The sequence below is a fragment of the Photinus pyralis genome, unplaced genomic scaffold (genome assembly GCF_008802855.1).
Source record: "Photinus pyralis isolate 1611_PpyrPB1 unplaced genomic scaffold, Ppyr1.3 Ppyr1.4_LG4, whole genome shotgun sequence".
In the NCBI taxonomy this organism is placed as follows: domain Eukaryota; kingdom Metazoa; phylum Arthropoda; class Insecta; order Coleoptera; family Lampyridae; genus Photinus; species Photinus pyralis.
The window spans coordinates 8904181-8926064 of NW_022170511.1; the positions used below are offsets into that span (position 1 = coordinate 8904181).

The window sequence follows — 21884 nt, forward strand, 5'->3', positions numbered from 1 at the left end:
ATTCAATATAATGGTAGCACGCAACTGAAGGTCGCACGGAGTTTGAGGTTACTCAAGTTTCTCGACGGAATCGAGTAGGCCGTGAAAAGTTGAGGTGACAGTCCTATCCTCAAAATTCTGGCTATTAGCTCCTTCACCCTTAATTTTGCGAAAAACCCTTAACAATTTAAACGTCAAACTGACGGACGAGTCCATTTCGAAAAAATCGAAGGGGAGTCCCAGGTCGCGGCGCTATTTTTACGAAAATTTGCGAAAATACAAGCAACGGACGGGAGAAATCGACGAAATTGTCTTTACGAAGCGTAAATATAAGCTTTACGATAAGTAAAAGTCATATGCGAAGTTGCTTCCCGCCGCCGGAAACGGCGATGCGCCGTCGAGATTCTATATTTGTCGCCGGAGGCGACGATGCGCCGAAGGCGCATCGTCGAGATATTATTCGCACGGCGATGCGCCGCAGGCGCATCGTCGAGATTCTATTTTGCGTCGGAGACGGCGATGCGCCTCGTCGAGATTTTACACTAATTTCTCACATTTTGGGGGTCTCTCATATAATTCCAAGTCTCGAGACTTTCTATGTAATTGGTAGCAGTTTGTGGAACTGTAGTAGTTCCACAGAGCTGTGAGTAGTTCTAATGTATAGTTTTTATAACCTTGCTTTCTTTTAATGTTTACATTAACTGGAGAGAGCTTAATCTTATTGTAAACCTTTTTGTTATTGTTAAATATAGTTTCAAAGCTACCTAGTTACAATCAAATGGCATCAGGTATACATTTCCAAACGGAAGAAATCATCTCTCGTGAAGTGTGTTTACGTTTCGCATCTGCAAAACGTAGGCCTGAATGAAATGAAAATACAACCCTATTTTTTATAGTACCATATTGTTCGTCGAAATTATACGTGAAGACAAGTTCTAAAGGTAATGCAGGTATAAAACACGTTTAGAACGTTTATTGTGATCTACTTTCAGGTACAGAGACCAGATATAGAGATCGTATTTGCGACATGTAATTTACAAGTACGTCCCCATTTTACCTTCGAAAGGGGGAAAGACATATAATCCAATCCATTGATGTTCATTAAACCGAAATGTTATGTAGTTTTAAGTATAGATACAAATGACATTAGGCTGGCCACATTAAAATCATTTCCATTGAAAGTTTATGTAGGTACCTACTCATATTAACGTGTCTTGAATTGTACTTACAATTTCAAAGAAAAATCCATTAATGTTTAGGAAGGAAACTTCAAAGTGTATAAAGATTGCTTTATTAATAAAAGTCTAATTCTTTTGATTGCTGCTGCAAAGATTTCCTAATGTGAAAGAGCACATTTTAAAGTGATATAATGGTTTAGACACTATGTAGTGATTTGTTGCTATAACATTAACGTGATTATTATTAAGATAGTAAGCCCTTTAATATAAAAAGAAGGATTTTATTAGTTAGATAAATACTGGCCACTAATGACAAAGTACACATGTCACATTTAATCACTTGAGGGAAGTGGACTGCTACATTACACTAATGTTTAAAGGAACATTTTCTATAAAGTTGCACCTTCTAATTTAATCTGGAATTGTAAAGATATTTGAAGTACACTAAGTGTATGGTCGAAAGTATACAGCATTTAAGTAACAATAAACCTATACCAACTAATCTTACCTACAAAATTTTTTTACTGAAACACTTAAGTACATGCTGTAGCAAAAAATCATGAATCAATAGGGGACCTACTAGATTATTTCAATTTGAGATCATATAGATTCTGCGGTTTCTTGGTGTTTCATACCTACATAGTTTCTAGAGAAATTCATAAATCTAAATATAAATTTACTTCTATCTATTTTGTGCTAAATTGATGTGGATCATGAGAAAAATATTAAAAAATACATGTACACTTTGTACACATTATGCCTTGCATGCAGCAAGTCGTTTCACATTGTATGTGCATGTTAAAAAACAATGTATTAGTTATTAACAACACATCCAAAGTACTTATTACACTTGGGGTTGTTTTAGCCTCCTGTAGAACAAGTTTATTCTTATCGGGAGAATTTTCTTTACGATTTCTCCACGTACAGAGTCTACATGCTATAATAGAAATCCATGAAAATAATGGGTTCATTTTGAGTGGTCGTGAGGAGTTTGTGTAGCACCTATTCCTTATTTGTTGTTTATGAATGTATTATAGGCATGCAAATATGATTTTTAAAATTGTTCACGATTTCTAACACAATCCTTATAATATGTATAGGTAGGTACCTATACGGTATACTTGAAAGCATAAAAATTTTAAGACAAAGAAGTTTTTACAATTTTGTTGGAACCTATAGGTAGTGTTTCGTAGGTAGTAATTCACATGCCTTTGCATAGGAGATTCTTTAGAAATGGACTCATCCTCAAGCAAGTATTGGATAACTTAAGGTGCTGTGTATTACAGTATCGTGTCCTCCAATGGTAATAAGTATATTTGAAGTACGAGCTTTTATACCTTTTTATAATGATAACGTAGTTTGCTGTTTGGACCAAGTGGTAGTAGGTGGTCGCTTTAATAGTAGTAGACTATGTGAACATGTAGAAATAAAAGTGGAAGGTAACGAACTAAAACTAACACTTCGCTACCTTCCTAAGCATGAATATTTCATGTGATGAGATGCTTTCGTTTCCGCTAGAATCTTGCACATACTTTTTGCTCTAACCAGCATATAAACTGATGAATAACCTCCTATAGGACTTCTTCTTGAAGAACAGGGATAATTTGTTACATCAATAATAAATTTTCATACCATTTCTATCGTAAATGTCTATGCTACGTAGCAACATGCACATCGGCATGAATTTTTGGTCGACATCAAGTCGATTACTCGAAATTGTGCAAATGTAGGTTTGTATACGATGACATTTTCATAACAACGATAAAACACGTTAAATTCCCTTCAAAATGGTGTTTTTTACATAAAATTGTAATGTCCCAGATTTTTTGACAGTTCCCGTGACAGTTGTATAGATGGCGCCATTTGAAAAAAATACATCTTCTGTATCGGCGCATGCGCAATATAACCGTTCAAATAATACCACATTTCAACCGCGTAAGTTCATTTGAACGTTGCGGCGGTTCCGTCGATGTAAGTCGACGTATTTTTTTAGGAAGTAGTGCTTTTTAGCGCAACTTCCATTGGGAAGTATTCCCTGACGTGTACCATGGCGTACTGCGTTGAGGGGTGTACACGTAGTGTATAATACTTCCCTAAGAACAACATAGTTCCCTTTCAGCTCATTCTTCGGTTAGGGGGTTTTGTTTAGGTCATTTCCGCTGATAGTTAGTTCCGCTTTCTCCGCTCGTTCGAGTAAAGATAGTGTTTGGATGTAGGTTAGTTAGTTAGCTTAGGTTAGGGGGCTAATAAATCAAATCTCTGGACGTAGTCAAACGTTGTTCAGTAACGCGAGTTTTAAACGTCTCACTTGGAAACAATAAAAAAAATGAAACTAAACAGAGAAACAAAAATTCTTAGTGAAAATAAACAGTTCCACAACAAACAGCTTTGGACATTAGGATATTTGTAGTTTTGAGAATTTTTTTAACTTTTTAAATTTCCTAATGGAACTCTGCGAGCAACCCTTCACCTAAGCAAAAAGACCTAGGACTTTCGATTCTTGGCGCACGTATCTCCTATCCAATGCCGAGCGAGCCGAAGGAGAGTTCGGAATAGCTAGGGCTTTTCCTTACACTCTACATCGATTATTTCTTTTAATACAAATTCAAACAACAATTCTAAATGAAGCTAAACAAAATGTGACACCAATCAGCTTTGCACATTAGATTATTTGTAGATTTAGGATTTTTTTTTAAATACAAATTCAAACAAAAATTCTAAATGAAGCTAAACAGAGTGTGACACTAAGCAGCTTGGGACATTAGGTTATTTGTAGATTTAAGAAATTTTTTTTAAACTTTTTTCGAAATACAAATTCAAACAAAAATTCTCTCCCCAACCAAGTAAACTAACTAAATAAAGACTTTCGATTCTTACTACACGCGCCTCGTATACCAATGCCGAGCGAGCGGAAGGCGAGTTCGGCATAACTCTGTCCCTCCCTTAGAGTCGTCTCTCTACGTCCACGGTGGCAAACGACATTTGCCAACGGCCAAACACACAGTACATTTTTTTACACCAATGCCGAGCAAGCCGAAGGCGAGTTCGGCATAGCTAGGGCTCTCCCTTAGATTCGTCTCTCTACGTCCATGGTGGCAAACGACATTTACCAACGGCCAAACATACAGTACATTTATTTTACACCAATAGGCGAGTTCGGTATAGCTAGGCTCTCCCTTAGATTCGTCTCTCTACGTCCACGGTGGCAAACGACATTTACCAACGGCCAAACACACAGTACATGTTTTTATACCAATGCCGAGCGAGCCGAAGGCGAGTTCGGCATAGCTAGGGCTCTCCCTTAGATTCGTCTCTACGTCCACGGTGGCAAACGACATTTAAATTTTTGTTTAACTTTTTTGAAATACAAATTTCAACAAACATTTTTAATAACCCTTCCCCCTAACGAAGTAAAATAATCTAGGACTTTCGATTCTTAACACACGCGCCTCGTATACCAATGCCGAGCGAGCCGAAGGCGATAAACGGATCCGGTCTCAATATGCGAAATGCATACCAATGCCGAGCGAGCCGAAGGCGAGCTCGGCATAGCTCGAGCTCGCCCTTCTCGCGACGAAAACGGCCCGCATTTTTGCTACACCAATGCCGAGCGAGCCGAAGGCGAGTTCGGCATAGCTAGGGCTCTCCCGTAGACCCGTCTCTCGCCGTACGCGGCGGCAAACGACGTTTACCTACGGCCCAACACGCGCCCCGCCTTTCCCGTCCTACGCCTAAACCTAATAAAAAAACGGCGATTTTTGCGAAAACGTAGAACTATACAAAATAGCGATTCACTACCATTATATTCAACCCGAAATACTGTCGCCAAATATTAAAAAAACTATGGATTGCGGCAAATGAAATTTCATGCATTCTAAACTAACGCCTCAGCCGTTTTTGTCTGAAGTGCCCTCTGTTAGAGCTCACAAATGAAAAAGGAAGACGAACGTAGGCAATCGCCAACTCGCGCTAAAATTGCGTGGTTAAAATTCCAACGATAGATGGAGTCGTCTCTTCCAAGGTTACGACTGTTACGAGGATCTATTAATAATTAAATATTGGCTGCTTTCTAATCAAAAAAATAAACCGTTACATCCTTTCTCATTTCTTTCCTTGCATCTCCGCCAAGTGTTATCCCAAAAATCAAGGAAATTGGGACCCGCCTGCGCCTGATTCCCATTCTACTGAGAGCCAATCCAAGTGTCAAAAGAGCAGATCCGCAGAATCGAGTCGATTTATGAGAGAGAGGACTTTTTTAATTTACGTCGCATTGCACGGAAATACTACACTATTGCACAATATGATTCAAAAGAACCAAACCGTTAATTTAGGAGGACATATCTTAGAAAGTCAAAACCGTACTTCTCAGACTTAATTTCAACGAAAGCGATTACAGGCTCCCGTTACATATTTTAATATGTTTTGCACTTGATGGACACATAATCGGGCTACTATCAAATCATTGTATATTATACACAGTAATTATGATTAAAGAGAATAATGAAAATTTTGTTTGATTGTTTACGATATGTCAAAAATTCTAGGTGAGAAAAGTTAGGGCGAAGGAATACTGGAAAATTAGAGCATAGGGATGAAAAGGAAATAGTACATCGTGAGAAGGCTAAAAACAGAAACACTTTTCATCCATCCATTCTGGCCGGGAAATCCAAAGGCTGAAGGATATAATGACAAAAAATTACAATGTATGGTAATTTTGTTTTTCAGTATATCGCAGCAAAGGTAAACTATTTAAATCCAAAGATTGAAACAATTACAGAAGTCACGTACGAGAGGGTGATGATATTTTTCCTTCTTTAAATTCGTGTGTTCGGGCGAACGTTGGGAAAAACAGAATCGAAGGTAAAAATCGAATCTCGATTTTTGAATATCGGAAACGAAAGTGGCGGCGAAGTCGAAGGTAAGACGAAGACGAAGGCAACAGCTAAGACGAGAACAAGTGTAAAGTAATAGCTCAACCTAAGCATTCGCTATAAACTAGTAATTAATAATTACTTAAACTTATCACGTTGTATATACGTTTTAATTACCTTCCGAAACTAGAAGAGTTCATGCTAGAGCTTATCCATTCGCCTGTCCGGGGTCCGACCGTCTGGTATCTATCAGTTCTTAGATGTATATCGATGTGTACAAATTGACGTGCATTGTTGAGGCGCAAAATCCATCAAAGAAAACCACGCCAGATTGGTGACATTTTTCTTCTAACACCCATTTTTACATGGGTTCATTAGAGCACATGAAACTAACAATTTCACGTTCCTCAGGAAATAAATATCTACGGAATAATGGAGGTGATAGATTTTATAAAAAATTGTTTGTAGGTACTTATAAAAATCTATACGTTCCCGCGCTCAATTTTGTATACTTTTCAAGAAAAACCTACCTGTAAACCTGATCAGCAATTCAGTTGAATGGTGTATCTGTATTCCTTTAGAACTGCGCGATCATAATGTCTAGATATGGCGTCAATGAAAAAGTGAAATAGTATCTGATTTTATATTATTACCCATTGGCGATGTTTAAAAAACTTTATGAAATATAATAGCAATTCCCTTTAATGTAAATATCATTCTAAAATTGGCGTAGAAAAAGTTAACGTTCGATTGTAATAGGTACAAATATAAAGCTAAAATGGCATTATATAAATTCAGACCTGGTTCTGAATTCGCATGAGAATCCTAAAAACTGGCTGCTGCCAAAGTTACGACGACTCGAGTTTGATCCAATGAATCAATTATATCAATAATACGCCAGTTGATTTTATCTTTAAAGTTAAACATTTTAATCCTTCCATGTTTAGCTGTAACTTATAGCCTTAAACATAATTATTAAGTTATTGCTGGTGCCACGAAACGGACTGAATGATAGGATTAATTTAATGCTAATGTTAATTACGCTGGAACGTTTTTCGAGAGCGCTTACCGTCAAATTCGAAATAATACAGTAATTGCGCTATCAAATCTGTTAAGTGGACCGAGTTAAGGACGCCTTGACGAACTCAAGATCTATTCCATTCATTTGCATACACATCTAATAGATCTGTCATGCGAGGCTTCAATTTGCAATTAATTAATTGCTACAAGCGATCATAGTGGTTACTACATGTAAATTAACATCACGACCTCGTTCGTTAAGTAGTTGTTGTGGAAATTCAATAATATTCCAGTAATGGTTCCCTTGCACATCCATATTTACTAGCTTGATAGGATACTATTAGCGTAAATGAGTGTGTGTGCCGAAGATGATGAGATATTTCCATTAATCCCGTTAAAAGCTGAATGTTTGTTAGTACATTTTGTCTTCTGACTTATTATATGCCGTTTTGTTGTATAAATTTGATTCAGAACGTGTGCTGGCAATACTTAATAAGTTAGGTTAAATAAATCTGCCAAATTAATGTAAAATAAGTCTTTATATTCCCTCGCAACGTTCTGCGAGTATGCCATCAATTAAGAAACATCTTGTTACGACAATAATGATAATAATGGACTATTGCTTGGATGGATTATTGTAGGACTTACGTGGAAGGAACAAAACATCACCATTAAATCAAATTTAGAGCGATTCAACTCATTTGACTTTTGGAGATGGCTAAAGAATAGATTTTGTCTCTAATGAAGGCCAGAATAGAGATAAGAGTTAGTGGACAAGATGCATTAGGTACTCTAAAGCAAGGGAAAATGATTGCAGCTCTTGAGTAACAGTATACAAGCAGTAGATTATCTTTGAGCCTTTGCCATTTCAATAATTCTTCTATACCTAACTACTTTTTTTTCCTCTTCAGTTAGGTAACGATGCTTCTGCCCTAGGTACATATCACAAAATAAGTACTTACAAGCATGGCAGATGTGCAACGTGTAACGGGAGCCTTTATTTTTCGGCGTCATTCAGCCCTGTACTGTGATACCATTAACGTTAAACGCGCAGGTTATCTGTAGAAAACGTTATTTTGCCCATAACATTTCTTGTCAGATAACCTAGAACGTTTCTGATCCATCACAGAGCTGATTAAGTTCTGTATGAATGTTGACCATTTAATGGTGTTGCTGGCGTACGTCTGTCGGCCATTGAGAGTAGATAAGACTGTCTTAATGAGGTTTACGTGCTCAAAACTGCTCCGTCAGAATGATCTCACTGCGAGTCCCTGGGTAAAGGTAAGTTTCCTATGAAGCGTCTGACGCGGTGTGGCTTTTAAGCATGCAACTGGAGACGGCCGGCCGCCGAATGCTGGTTAGAACATGCTTCCATTTGGCGGTGGATTGCGTCAGCTGGACCGTTTCAGACGCACGCGTCAGACGCTTCATGGAAAACGTAGAATTACAAAATTCAACAATCGTGAGATTTTGACTTTTGTACCTAGCGCTCGCGTAATTTCATCTAAACGAATGTCTGATTTCTTGGTATATGGTTTTGGCCCGTAAGAGAGCTCAAGTTAGCGGCGAATCTTGAAAGAGTCACGTAAAGTGATGTGAAATTTAAATTTTTGTCGGGCATCATATTGTTTAGAATTAGAAATTGAAAAACACTTATTATCGGTCGAAGTCGCATTTAATTAGACCTGTCGTTGAACATACAGCGAAAAGGATTATTTCGAACGTTAAGTGTAGGTAAATTTCTCCGCGAACAAACTAAAAAGGGTTGAACGTCATGTTTAGAACTTACGGAAAAAATATTATGAGCGACAGCTTTTTTTTACCATATCAATAAGCAAGAAAAAAGCTTTCGCGCTGAGAGTAACTTGACCGAATTTTTATGCACAGATCAGTACTTTCCCAAAGGCTATATGGACACAAGCAATTTTTATGGTTAAACAGTAAATCATAGTAGTAAGAGGTAGTTTAAATTTGTCAAAGTTGCGTATTTCGATACTTAACAAAATGCCGTTTTGAAACTGAAAAAATTCCAACTACTTTCGGAGAAAAAAACGAAATTTTGCAATTTAAAATAAATGACATATTATTATGTCCACTTTTTTCCCTCTACAAGATGCCAGTTTTAAATTTTGTTTCACGTTTCGTCTCCGATTAACCCTAATCAACTTTGGTTTTTCTTATGGAAGTCATTTTTACCTTTTGTGTCATATGAGTATTTTTTTCTGATTCCAAAAATGTATACATCACTATTTCTTAAATAATCTTCTTTTTTGCCGGGCAAACTTTGTCTTGGGTAGTGTATGTTCGTAGTTTCTTGCGTTTTACAAATTAATAGCGCCATTTCTTATCAAAAAAATATTGATGTTTACATTTTTGAAATCAAAAAATGGCAAAATACGCAACTTTGCCAACTTTAAACTACATACCTATCTCTTACAGTTCTGTCTGTATGCGATATGTTTGCCTTTACTAGAAGCATCTATCGTTAATATTTCAAAAAAATATCTTCGTAAGTAAAAAGTAACATGGTTAAAATTTAGGAAAATATGTATCTATAAATAAAAAAATGACAGTGTGGTCACCTTAGTATGTGTGAATTTGAAGTTTCTTTGGCGTTAAATGTTGTTGGTTAATACAGAATGGACATGAAGTTAAAATCTATGTGATTCTGTTTTTGAATTATGCTGTTAATTTTTTTGAAATAATCGCTTGTATTTTGTCTATTATAATTATAGACAAATTGTGTGTTAGAAGATTAAGTTTATTCTCTTGTACAAGCTCCGGTCGTTGTGATAAGAAATCCTGATATCGTTGCGTTGATGTGTTCGGAGACGGTTCGTAAAATTGGAAAGAAAGGAATATTGCTAATCGTTGATTTTTTTTGGTTTGGTGGACGTTAAAACGTTGCCGCTTATTGTTTGTTTTTCTGATTGGCAGTTTTGCCATATTTAAGCATATTATTTGAAAGACAGTCTGTCTTTATAATCGTAAAGATTGTAACGGCTTATTTTCTTAAGTACAAGCATTATTATTGTTCACGGTATATTTTGTTGAATGATCCTCGTACCTTTTCTTGAGAAGCAGTTTAACAGATGGCTCTATCTATTGTTGGAATTTGAACCACTCAATTTTACCGCGAATTTTGCCGACGCCGTACTTTTCGTTTGTCGATCTTCGTTTTCCTTTTTCTTCTGTGAGATGTGACAAAGTGCACTTTATTATAATTACAAACCAACAGCTAAAGCGTTAGTTTAGAACGCATGGAATTTTAATTGCCATAATCAATATACAGTAATCTTTGGCGATTGGATTAATTAAATTGGGGATTCCGGAAATATTGTTAGAACAGATTCGCCCTTATCTACATTTGCATGTTCCCTAATTGAACTGTATCCTTCTTTAGTTTCGGCTGATATTTGTCACATTGTAATTTCCATCGACGATTGTTACTTCATCTATAATTAGCTCTCTTATTTAAGAAGTATGTACATTTTATGTTATCAAAAGAGAGGCGCCTTTGATTTTCTTATACGGTTCAAGTTATACTTTAATTTATGGTACTAGTTTAACGGATCACTACAAATTCAATTTAATTCAACTGTAAGGACCAGCGTAAGTACGGCGACCCTTTTCCTACCATTCTGTCGACGTAGGAGTTCGGACTTGATATTTGCCTGCGAGTGCCACCTTCTGACATATTTTCCACCTGCTTATAATGAGCGGCCATTTGCTGGAAAGAGGTCACTGAATTGAGTTGTACTATTATTACTACCCCCACATCTTCTCAATTTCACTTTTTTCGCAAAAATAAAAATGACAAACGAAAAAAATGGTTTTCCGATTTTTCACGGAAAATTTGAAGTTATGTGAGAAAAAGGGTAAAGATATTCATTTTTTATTCCCTACGACGTTTTTATTTTAGACAAACACAGGGTGGTTATGTTCAAAAAATCCTTCGCTACTAACCGTAAAAGCGAAACAAAGAGAAAGACCATGGCAAAATGAGTGTTCATAAAACTCACGATTATTTCATTATTTTGTGAACTTCTACGTGGCCTAAGTTGTTTTTCATGCTTGGCATTTGCGATTTGAATCGAGTTCGGGAAAATTTAGCTTCGGGTAAGTGTTAGCCATTAAGAGGCACAGTTAAACACAAAAGCGTCATTACACAATACTCTATTCTTTAGTGGCCGGGGTTTTAAACGGGGTTTGACCACTTTTCATCGCGAACTTAAACAAGTTGTATTAATAACTAAGATTTCTCCATGGATTTCTCATGTATATATTCGGGTGATCATTTTAATTTCGCAATAATTATCATAAATGCTCTGGCATTAATTGCATCCCCAAGCAAACATTTGTTACATTTACATAGTCATATTCCAGCATGTATCCATATTTTTAAATAGCAAAATCAATTTAACTGCACAAAACATAAATTTCAGTAAAAGTTCCACTAATTTAAACACAGAATAATTCTAAATTGAATTGTATTTCGACTGTCATACACATACCACAATGCATTAGCCATTTGTTGCTGTACAATTTTTAAATAGGTATTTCTTTGCAATACGTCATTTAATGTGGTTAGTTATTCGACAAATACATAAAATGTCAATTTTGTGTATTAACAACTCCTGTTTACAACGCTTTTTGTATGCTTTCATCACATGCAAACAGTTGTTTTTCGCCTGGTTCCGCCAACACAAATCGAATTATTTATTTCATACTTATAATTTTCTTTAATAAACGCCAACTCTGTAGAACTTTTAGCTGGCATAAATATAAACCGCTTTATGTACGTATTCCGTACATATTTATGTGGAAAATATTATGATGGCGGAACGAAGTCGTAAATTTCAGTGGTGAATTTGTATTCACGAATATGATAACACTCAACACCGACAATAAGTTCTGGGTTTTACGACGAGCTGTTGACATTTTGTTGCAACTATATCGACGATTTCCTCGCTGGGATAGGAAAACATTCGATCCGAGAATACAATAGCTACGTCTGTTCAGTTTTTCCAAAGTTGTAGATTTACAACAGCGGCAAAAGAAAACGATGCGTAAGCTAAATCTAAATTTTCTCATGTCTTGTCATTGTATTGTCTGAATTTTTTCCGAACCACAACAAAGTGGTTTCCGTAAAGGAGGATAAACGTGACATCAACTAACAATCATAATTTACTGGTGCGTGGAGGGTGGCGGAAGTGGGTAAATTATGAAAGCCATAAGGTGCGAGAAGTTAAGTAGCGCAGTTTCTATATTTGATGTTTCATTTTCGAGAAGTGTGTCTTGGTTTCCTTTATGTCGTTTGAAAGTAATAATGGGGATAAACTTTTTTTCCCTTATAGGTCATTATTGCACAAACTAAGCCAATGAAAAGCAAATTCATTAATACATTTGTTTTCTGCTGATTTGTGCGCCAAATCCCAAGTTTTGTGCGTAACTAGTAATGGAGATACCGAATTTTGTACTTTACAATTTCATAATAATAATAGTCATTTATTGAGTTGCACATAAAACACACATAAACATAAAGTTAAAATTCAAATACATTATGCTGGTTGGCAACACCATGGGGCGAAGTTCAGACAGGGAGAAATTTAACCCCTATTTAATGCCTAACACTGATGGTTTCCAATCGCGGCCAAAATTCGCATCTGATTTGTTCCTGTTTGTAATCATTTGAGCCTCATTGTCTTAGTGATTATTAGAGAAGATACAGGATTTTTAATCTGGGGGGGGGGGGGCAACATATTTCGTTTGGACGTATATGCACTAAAACCTTCAAAATTTGCGCTTTTTCCTTTATTTATTTGCTCTGTAACTATTTTCTACATACGGCTTACTCCAAAATTGACCTCTATGCACATGGATATTACTGCCCCACGTTGCGTACTAAATAAATAATACAGTGTGCCATGGCGTGCAGTCAACCACACCACCCACAAAACACATATTCAGATAGTTCAAATATATCAAAAATTGAAACTTGGGATTTTTATGATCTCTCCTCGTACACCTCCGGCACTCACTACAAAATCCTCGAAATTAATAATTTAGGTGACTAAGTAGCCTCGATCAACTTCCGAAAACTCCAATAAAATAATCACACAAATTGTGTTTAACACTTGGGATAAATCTTGGGTACAAATAGAAATATCTTTCTCTGGGTTGTACAATGAACTCAAATAAACACACAATTAATGAATTGGCAATGATAACAAAATTTACTCCAAAACACAAGCCCCTTACATTTACCCCACGTGCAGGACCTCGTTCACAAATTAATAATTTAAAAGAAAAATTTGACACGAAAACCTTATCCGGGTCGCACAATGGATTCGAATAAACACACAATTAATTGATTAATAATGACCACATTTTTTCCCTGAAAGAAAGGAAACCTTACAACGATTGTTTGGAAATAATACCCCGCACGCAGTCGGTCAACAATTTAAAGTAAAAAAATAAAGTTACTTACAGTTTTTATTAAATAATCCAAATAATCTGTTCGTACAAGGTTTGCCATACTAGACGTGCTAAACCCATACACAGATGCTGACAGCATCAAAACTTCCGTAGTTAGATAACACGCGTTACACAACCTTAGTTAATTTGTTTCTGCACAAATTTATTATGAAAATGACCAACCGCGTCTTGAACTAAACAAATAGGGCTGACTGCCCGAGAATTTACCGTAAACAAATTTACACGTCCTTTAACCGTCGCGAAACTAGCAACCTCGTTTCGAATGATCCCAGTACTTAAGGAAACACCACTTCCACCATAAAATAATCTTGTTCTGTATTAATTTTCAAATAAATCGCCAATCACGATCAGATTAAATAAACATCAGCGACGACGGAACGCGTCGAACATCCTCATCGAACATCAATCGCGCAAGAATCTTTGTTATCACCACCAGATGTGCATTTCCCTGAAGTTATTTAACTTTTACCTAATAATATAACCCATCGCAAATGACCAGATGATTACAAACAACGAAAACACCTTATCGAAATGGAATATTTACGAAAGCGATAAAATTAAAACGAAAATGAGCCAATTAGAAACAATAAATTACAAAAGGAAAAAAAATACTGTGTCTAGCACAGGGTAACAGCTTATTGGTTATTTTACAGTCGCTGCGTTACTTGGTTGAGATTCGCTGACATACCTAAATTGCGCCATCTGCTGGCGGGATTTTCCACGCAGGCTTAGGCGCATTCTTTTGCATTCTCGACTTTCTTTTTCTCGCGTGTATGCTAGAAAATTTCGATAATGGTGCAACTGCAAACGATTTTTAATTCACTTTTTGTCTTTGGTGGTTCACCAGTGTGGGCGATTTCGACAACGTAGTCCAGAGCTGGGTACTGCTCGCGAGCGTTGCGCTCGAAAAAGCGCTCCAAGCGGAAAAAGCGCTTGCGAGCGATCCGCTTGGTGCTCGATACTCGAGCGTTTACTTAAAGTGCTCGGCGCTCGAGCGCTTTTTTTCTGCTCGCGAGCGTTTTTTTCGCTCCTGCTTGTTTCGCTTATTATAAAACTTTTAATGACGCACAATTAAACAGGAATTCTAAACAAGCATTGTTGGAAATGGACGGCTGCGATTTGATTGTCACCGAAAGTAGTTGCAATGACAAACAATTAAATGCAGTTACATTATTGGATGAAGCGACGAGGCTCATTTTCACCTCTATACTCAATACGAGGAACTTCTTTTCAAAGTGCAACAAGTCCATATTTTCAAAATTTCAAGTCAACCCTTATTATCAATCATAATAATCACAACGATTGTCATAGATTTTGTAAAATGTCGCATTTCAATATGCAACACCTTCATTAACAAAATAAAAAACATTTGGAATCCATAATCGTTATAAAAATTGTAAAGATATTTATCTTGTCCTAACTCAAAACTTTTCGAAAAACTTAGGCAGCCATTAAAACTGGCTAGCAACGATACGTCACTGGATACCCCACGTTCACACTTAAAAGATACAATTTTTTAATGATTAAAATAACCGCACGTTATCTCCGAAACAATTACCTTTACCTATCACAAATAAAAGGAAAACCTAATAAATCAACTCTGTCACATTAGGGCTAATAAGCAACTTGGTAACAAATAAACGTTAGAGATAAATTTAAGAATTCCCAGAAATGCACTATCATTTAACAGAGAATAAACAAATATAACCTTGCCTGCACGCTCGTACTGGGAAATTGTTTTGTGTTAAAACGTAACCAGAATTATTAATTAAACACAGAAAACAAAATTTTGATGAACTTAATTAACAATTAAACACCCAAGTCCATTCAAAATGTCCCAATTTCAGACGTTGTTTGCAAAGCAATATATAACTTTGTGTTGTGTTTTGAAAAGCTAATAAATTGAGGTGTAGTATAAATGATTTGTGATCAGCTCTCATAATGGGTCAATTTCAAGGATTGAATCAATATTAACTTCACACTCGGAATAAAGGCGACTAACAGTAGCTATAGTAAATAAAACGATAACAAAGGCATGCATTTTAATGAAAGTACATTTCGTGTAAGTGCAGAAGTAGGTCATGAAGAGTTTTAGAATGATTAATAATAGAGCTACACATTGGATGAACATAAAGCGACGGTGCCTTGGGCAGCAAAGAATCGCGATTCGTCAAGATAACATTCAAAATGTGTGCTCGTCCTTCATACATTGCACCAAAGTTATACCTAACCATACACAAACTTTACTCCGTCAAGATTTTGTAATATTCATAATAGTTTCTCATTTCCCTAAGCAGGCATTGAAATTTAAAGCTCAGCGAAATACAAAACATCCATACTCGCGGACTCTTTACCAACACAACATCGTATTCCCAAAAGAAAAATAATCCAAATATATGTTCTCTCGTAATAACCTACTTCTTTTTAGCTCGGTACTTCATTCCACGAATACACTTTTTTTTAAATTTAGTAAACATTAGACTGTTTTTATGGGACTCCATAACACCCTCGCGGAGATAAAATTTGCTCTTTTTATTACGGGCTTAACCGCTACCTTTTGTTAGGTTCAAATTACGTTTTTAATTATGCTGTCGTGCGTCAAATTTTCGTAGAGCAAAGCGAAATTTAAAATTGATTGCGTTCTAGTATGACAATACGACGAGCATGTTTTTTTGACTGACAGGAATTGTAATTTCAATTATGTGAGTGTATTGCGGTTTGAAAAATCGGAACTAACGGATTATTCGTAACAGGATGCAACAGTCACTATACCTCCATTAAAACCTACTTATCCCGAATATTAAATAGGTAGCTCATATGCAATAATTGCAAAGGGAAAGTTTCATAAATAGCATCCAGAACCAGGTTCGTGCATATAATATCGCGAACCTGATGTCAACTTAGTATTTTTAAAAGACAAAATATCAATGCGACAGGCCGTAATCGTAATGATTGCAAACAATTTGGCATGGATATTCAACAAATTAACTACATTGTTTGATATCTGAATTGTATGTTCATTGTAAGAAAACATCAAATTGATAACGTAGGAATTTTATTTGTGTTGTAAAATCGTCTCGTTAGATGTCGCCTGTTGTCGTCCCCATCCTTTATTTGCAATCCCTTCTACATCTCCCACCTTGTTGTGTGTCCTATAAAATGTGTTTGTAAAGTACCAGAGAGCACTTCCGATTAATTCCGTTCCTTGTCACAATCATCCCCCGAACCAGAACCAGACCAGATTCCGGCCCGTTTAGAAAACCTGAAATCCGTTTAAGTTTATTTTATTTTCCGTTTTAATTCCACCAGAGCTTTTTGTTTTATTTTCATTATTTTCCCAGACCTATTCATTTGATAATTACTTTTAGTTTTACCGCTTTACTCACCTGTTTCCGGGAAAGATAATCCTGGTAGGGTAAATCCCTGCGGGCTTATAAAACCGGACACAGAACTAGTTCTTTGTATTCTTGCCTTCGGTCGGTCGACCGGACTGGAATCCAAAGATCTTCCCTTCCGTGTTTGCTGTCTGATTCCACCGACTTTGAGTAGAGGTTGTTGGAACCGGGTGGAAGTTCCTCTGTAAGGGCCGTCGCCAGGTAAATCCTTGCCGAACTTATTTGGGAGCTATTAATTCCTGTTCAAGTCAGCCGAGGTCGGGTTATCTCTTTGCTGCAGAGCACCTGAAATATAATTGGTGGAGAAAGCTTCTGATACTTCCTTTACCTGATACTTCCTCGAGCCTTGATAAGAATCCGGGCTTATGTGGTAATAAGTCTTATCATTACAGCGAACTAGTAGCACTTGCCACATCCACCGCACGTTCCGAGTTGGGGAACACAATGCCAGAGTCCAAGGTCAATCGGGGATTTGACAGACGGTGGAGGTGTCTACATACCCAACATCGGGAATTTAATATTTGGATTTTTATTTATTTTTATTTTATTAATTAAACAATTTCAATCAGTACAAATTTCGATCTCTGGCTAGCCGGCTGGAGCTACCTGAAGGCAGAACCCCCTTCTATTTACATCATTTCACATCAACTATTTTTTTGAAAAAAAATCCGTCATAGATTTACAGATGTGTGGAATGAGATTGTTTGTTACATCAGAAAAACATTAAGTTTTGTCCCGGATCTAGGATGGATAAGATTTGTAAGCTCTTTTGAAAATCTTTGTTGATAATCGCTGCGTTTGGCTTCCCCTTGGCGCGACCCTTTCTTTCTTCGCTGAGATGTGGCCATTGAGCATCTGTTTAAACAGTGATTTGTAGTTTTGCGGGCGGCCATTGACTGATTTAAAAAATCGCCTTTACCAGTTAAGTTTTATTACAATACACCTGAAATAGAAACAATTTGCAAATGGTAATAATATCTTAAGGGATCTTCATTTGAAAATGAAACTGTTTAAATACATAAAATAAAACTAAAATGGGCTATTTAACCGCCAACCGAAATTGTTATAATACTCTTAAGATACCTAACTCACAGCGATTGAATAGCAATGGAACAACCAAATTTTCTACAATACCTCTGATGGGTTGTCTTCTAAAGTTTCCTCGATTCCTATAGAGATTGTCTGGATTCAGGATTCCCCTAAGTCGAAGTTCGTATTCGTGGTATATGAAGTTAACAATGTTGGATAGTTGTTCAAAATATGAAGATTCTTTTAGATCATATACAGGGTATCCCAGGAGGAATGAAGAAAATAAATAGTTTCATTCCGTCACCCCTAGATACATTACCTTTGTTACGCATGTTTACTCAATTATTAAAAAAAAATTATATAAACGGTTGGTTTAATCTGTAGACCCATTATTCCATACATTTGAGGTACTCTGTACACTTTCGGGTAATATTGATTATCATCTACACTATTGGAACTTAAATTGTGAAAAAAAAAACAAAATGTATAATAAAATGTAACCATATTCTAAACCGGTTTATGTAGAGTGTGGGCGTTGTCAAGCACTTATCTGAACAAAATTCGTTAAAAAGGATGCGAAAACGAAGGCTTCAATTTAACTAGCAAAGTAATATCGATTACAAAATACACAATTAAGTAGAGTTGGTTAGTAACAAAAAATTAACGAGACAATTTGAAAGGGGCTTTAGAATTTACACCTTTCATGAGGAACAATTATGCAAAATTTATCCATTTAATCCAGCACGTCACGGTTTTGGCTAATGTGCGGTCTACGCCTAAAGCCACCGAACTAATATTCAATAGGCAAAGGTTTCGACTAATTGTATTAACCGCGAAGTTGAGAAGGGCGCAAGATTAATTATTTGCGATTCCATAAAAAAAACTTCTATTATTGTTGACCTATTTCGGGCTAGAATTAAATTGGACTTTCAACTTTAAAAATAAAATTTTATTCGCTGTTTGCGACGTTAGTAACTGGATACCCCTTTTTCTTTTGTTTTGTAGCCTCGTGTCTACAATTTTATTGTAGGTTATTGAAGCCGATACGTATAGCATATAAATAACTTCAGGAAGTTAAGTAATGCATCAGATAAATCACTAGAAATTAGTGCAATGATAACAAGTAGGTGCACTATGACATCTGTTAGTCTAGAAAGCTTCACTTGTCACAATTGATTTAGATGTTGTAGAACAAGTAAGAATATACTGAGATTATTTTCTAGAATAATTGACAGTTTACAATCAAAACCCTACTGTTGCTTACCCAACATCTGGTAAGTGGATAAATATTTTACATTTCGTGTGCTACATCGAAAGGCCAAGTGCAGGGTGGGTATACGCAATTAACGCCAAAGGGAGTTTCCCAAATAAGCTTAAGATGTTATTATTAGTCATGACCAACGTCTTCATCGTGACACCTATGAAATGTTATAATCTAGAATAATCCCTCGGGTTACCGTTCTTCGAGAGAGATTATAAGGGTGTAAAAGCTACTTAGTTCTTATTCATGTATATGATCCTTCATGTCAGATTCTATTAAGACGCTGGCTGTTTCGGAACATCCATTGCCTGAAAATATGCAAATTCACATAGCTAGACCTGGACAACTTTCCTGCGTTGTCTGTTAAAGAAGCTTTAATAAAATTATTTGGGACCAGTATTATTGGACTAGCCAAGCGATCTGTTGTTTCCACATACTTATACAAATTCCTTATATTAGCCGTCTACACTAAGAACTTTATTACCACCGTTGACAACTTATCAGTGTCTTCTAGAGGATCAATGCATATAGCTACCATACCTGCATATTTATTAAAACGGTTTTTTACTCGAGGCGCTTCTGTTTATGATACGAGAATTACAAGAGAATTTAGTGGCCCATTTAAATGTACTGCATACACTGGTGAAAATCTGATTGTTGCAGACATTGAATAAAAACACTATAGTGCAGTTACAACTTAAACAATAAAATTTAAACTAAAAAAAGGTAAAGGAAACGGAGTAGCTTGGGGTTCCAGGTATAACCAGTTGGTTCCACGAAATCTGTAACAAAATTACCTATTCGTGAGCAAAGAGCTTCCAAGTCTATAAAACTAGGTGACTGCAGTCATAGTGATACAGATAGTGATACAGATTACTACATCTGTATTTTAGTCCCTTAAAAAAGGCAAATGAACAACTCCCAAGTTCGATACGGACAGTTTCAATTATATTAGTAATATTGGAAATTGATCCCACATTTAGAGAAATTGTGGTTTCTCAAGTAAACAATTTACTTATGTGTATTCAGAGTGTATTGCAGTAATTAATGATCGTAGAGTGTGTGAAACTTGTTTATTTCTCCCAAAGCATGCAACCGTACGGTTTATCAAAATACACTATTTTTTCCAATTTTTATGTGACATTGAACATACTGGTATTATTTGCGAAAAATTATAAAATTATTAGGGTATCTGCCTTAACGCATGGCTTAGATATTATTGTAACAGTTTCATTTTCACAAATACGTATAAATTATTATTTAGTTGACAGTCACTGTAATTTTTGTTTGAGGTAACATCTAAATCGTATCCGTCATTTGGTGTGGCGAATTGGTCCTTTTACTCTGGCTATATTTGCGCAAGTGAGATCATTTATTTTGCTTTTCCGTTTCCAGCATCATTCTAGTTACGAAAAAGCTGGGTCGGCACGTTGAAGCAGAATGTAATGTCCATCCATGTTGGTCTAATTTCAAATTCATTACATATTGTTTCTTGCGGTTGATCATTTTGTTGTGTTGACATAATTTAGACGCGAGCTTAACCTTAATGTTATCATAATTACGTTGTATGTCCATCGTTGTCGTACTATTATTGTTTCATAAGTAAAGCTGGGTCAGGATGGGTCACCGGGTAACTGGGTCAAGCTGTCACCGGGTCAAACTGGGTCATTGGGTCAGTAGACTACTGGGTCACCGGATCACGCTATGCTTGACCCAGTCTAACTCTGTTCTGATTCTAAGCAATTTGAACTTTTACCGTGCGCACTTGCGTAGTTATAGTTTATCTTCAATTTTAACACAATTATCCTGCTCCTTTTGAATGTTTAAAAATGTATAGAATTTTAGATGGTAAATTGGAAGCCTTTTATTTTACGTATCTTGCCGATATTATTCAGTTGTTAAAATGTTACGATACAAATACAACTAAAAAACCTCACACGCAGTACCGTATTGCTTGATAACAACTGCAACTTTGCTTAAACATATATTTATTTTTATTTTACGTTTATTTTTGATTGGGCGGGGTTTCAGCCAAGGCTGCTCTACCGACCCAACCCACTATACATTTACAAATATCCATGCCCGAATCCAGATTCGAACCAGGGACCCTTAGCACCACAGTCCAGCTTTAACTGAACTGCGTACACGGCACCGTATCAGTGGTACTTGTTCTGGGCCTGCATTTCGACGGTTTAGATACTAAGTTCATATGAAATGTTTCATCGATCGACGTTCCATTAGATGATTTTACATATTTGGCAGTTTTAATAGCGATTTTTTTTCGTACAATCATATATTAATGAAACAAAATTACAGATTTTCTTAGTTTTAATGTGAGATTGATAATAACAATACTAATAATCAACAACGTTATACATTATCTTCTGCATAAGAGTACAATTAATATACTAACTTAGAAAATGTATACAGAAAAGAGTTATATATATAATATATAAATCAGAGATCCGGACCCAATATCGGTTCCGGTCCGGTTTCGATTTTAAAAAGAAATAACTGTTCGGTTCTGCGCATTTTTTTGGGTCCATAACGGTTATTTGTGGTTCTAGTCTTTTAGAAAGTATGGCATTCAAAAAATTCATTATAACAGCGTGATTTGTTAATTAATAGGTGTGAAAAAGAAGTCATGAATACC

General features: G+C 36.2%; 1 long non-coding RNA gene across 1 annotated transcript; it reads left to right on the top strand.

Moving 5' to 3' along the window:
• Positions 1 to 25: 25 nt before the first annotated feature.
• LOC116169558 lies at positions 26 to 2077 on the top strand. The gene is made up of 2 exons (XR_004144992.1): positions 26 to 920; positions 972 to 2077. It is a non-coding gene; the product is annotated as an uncharacterized LOC116169558 (long non-coding RNA).
• The last annotated feature ends 19807 nt before the right edge of the window (positions 2078 to 21884 follow it).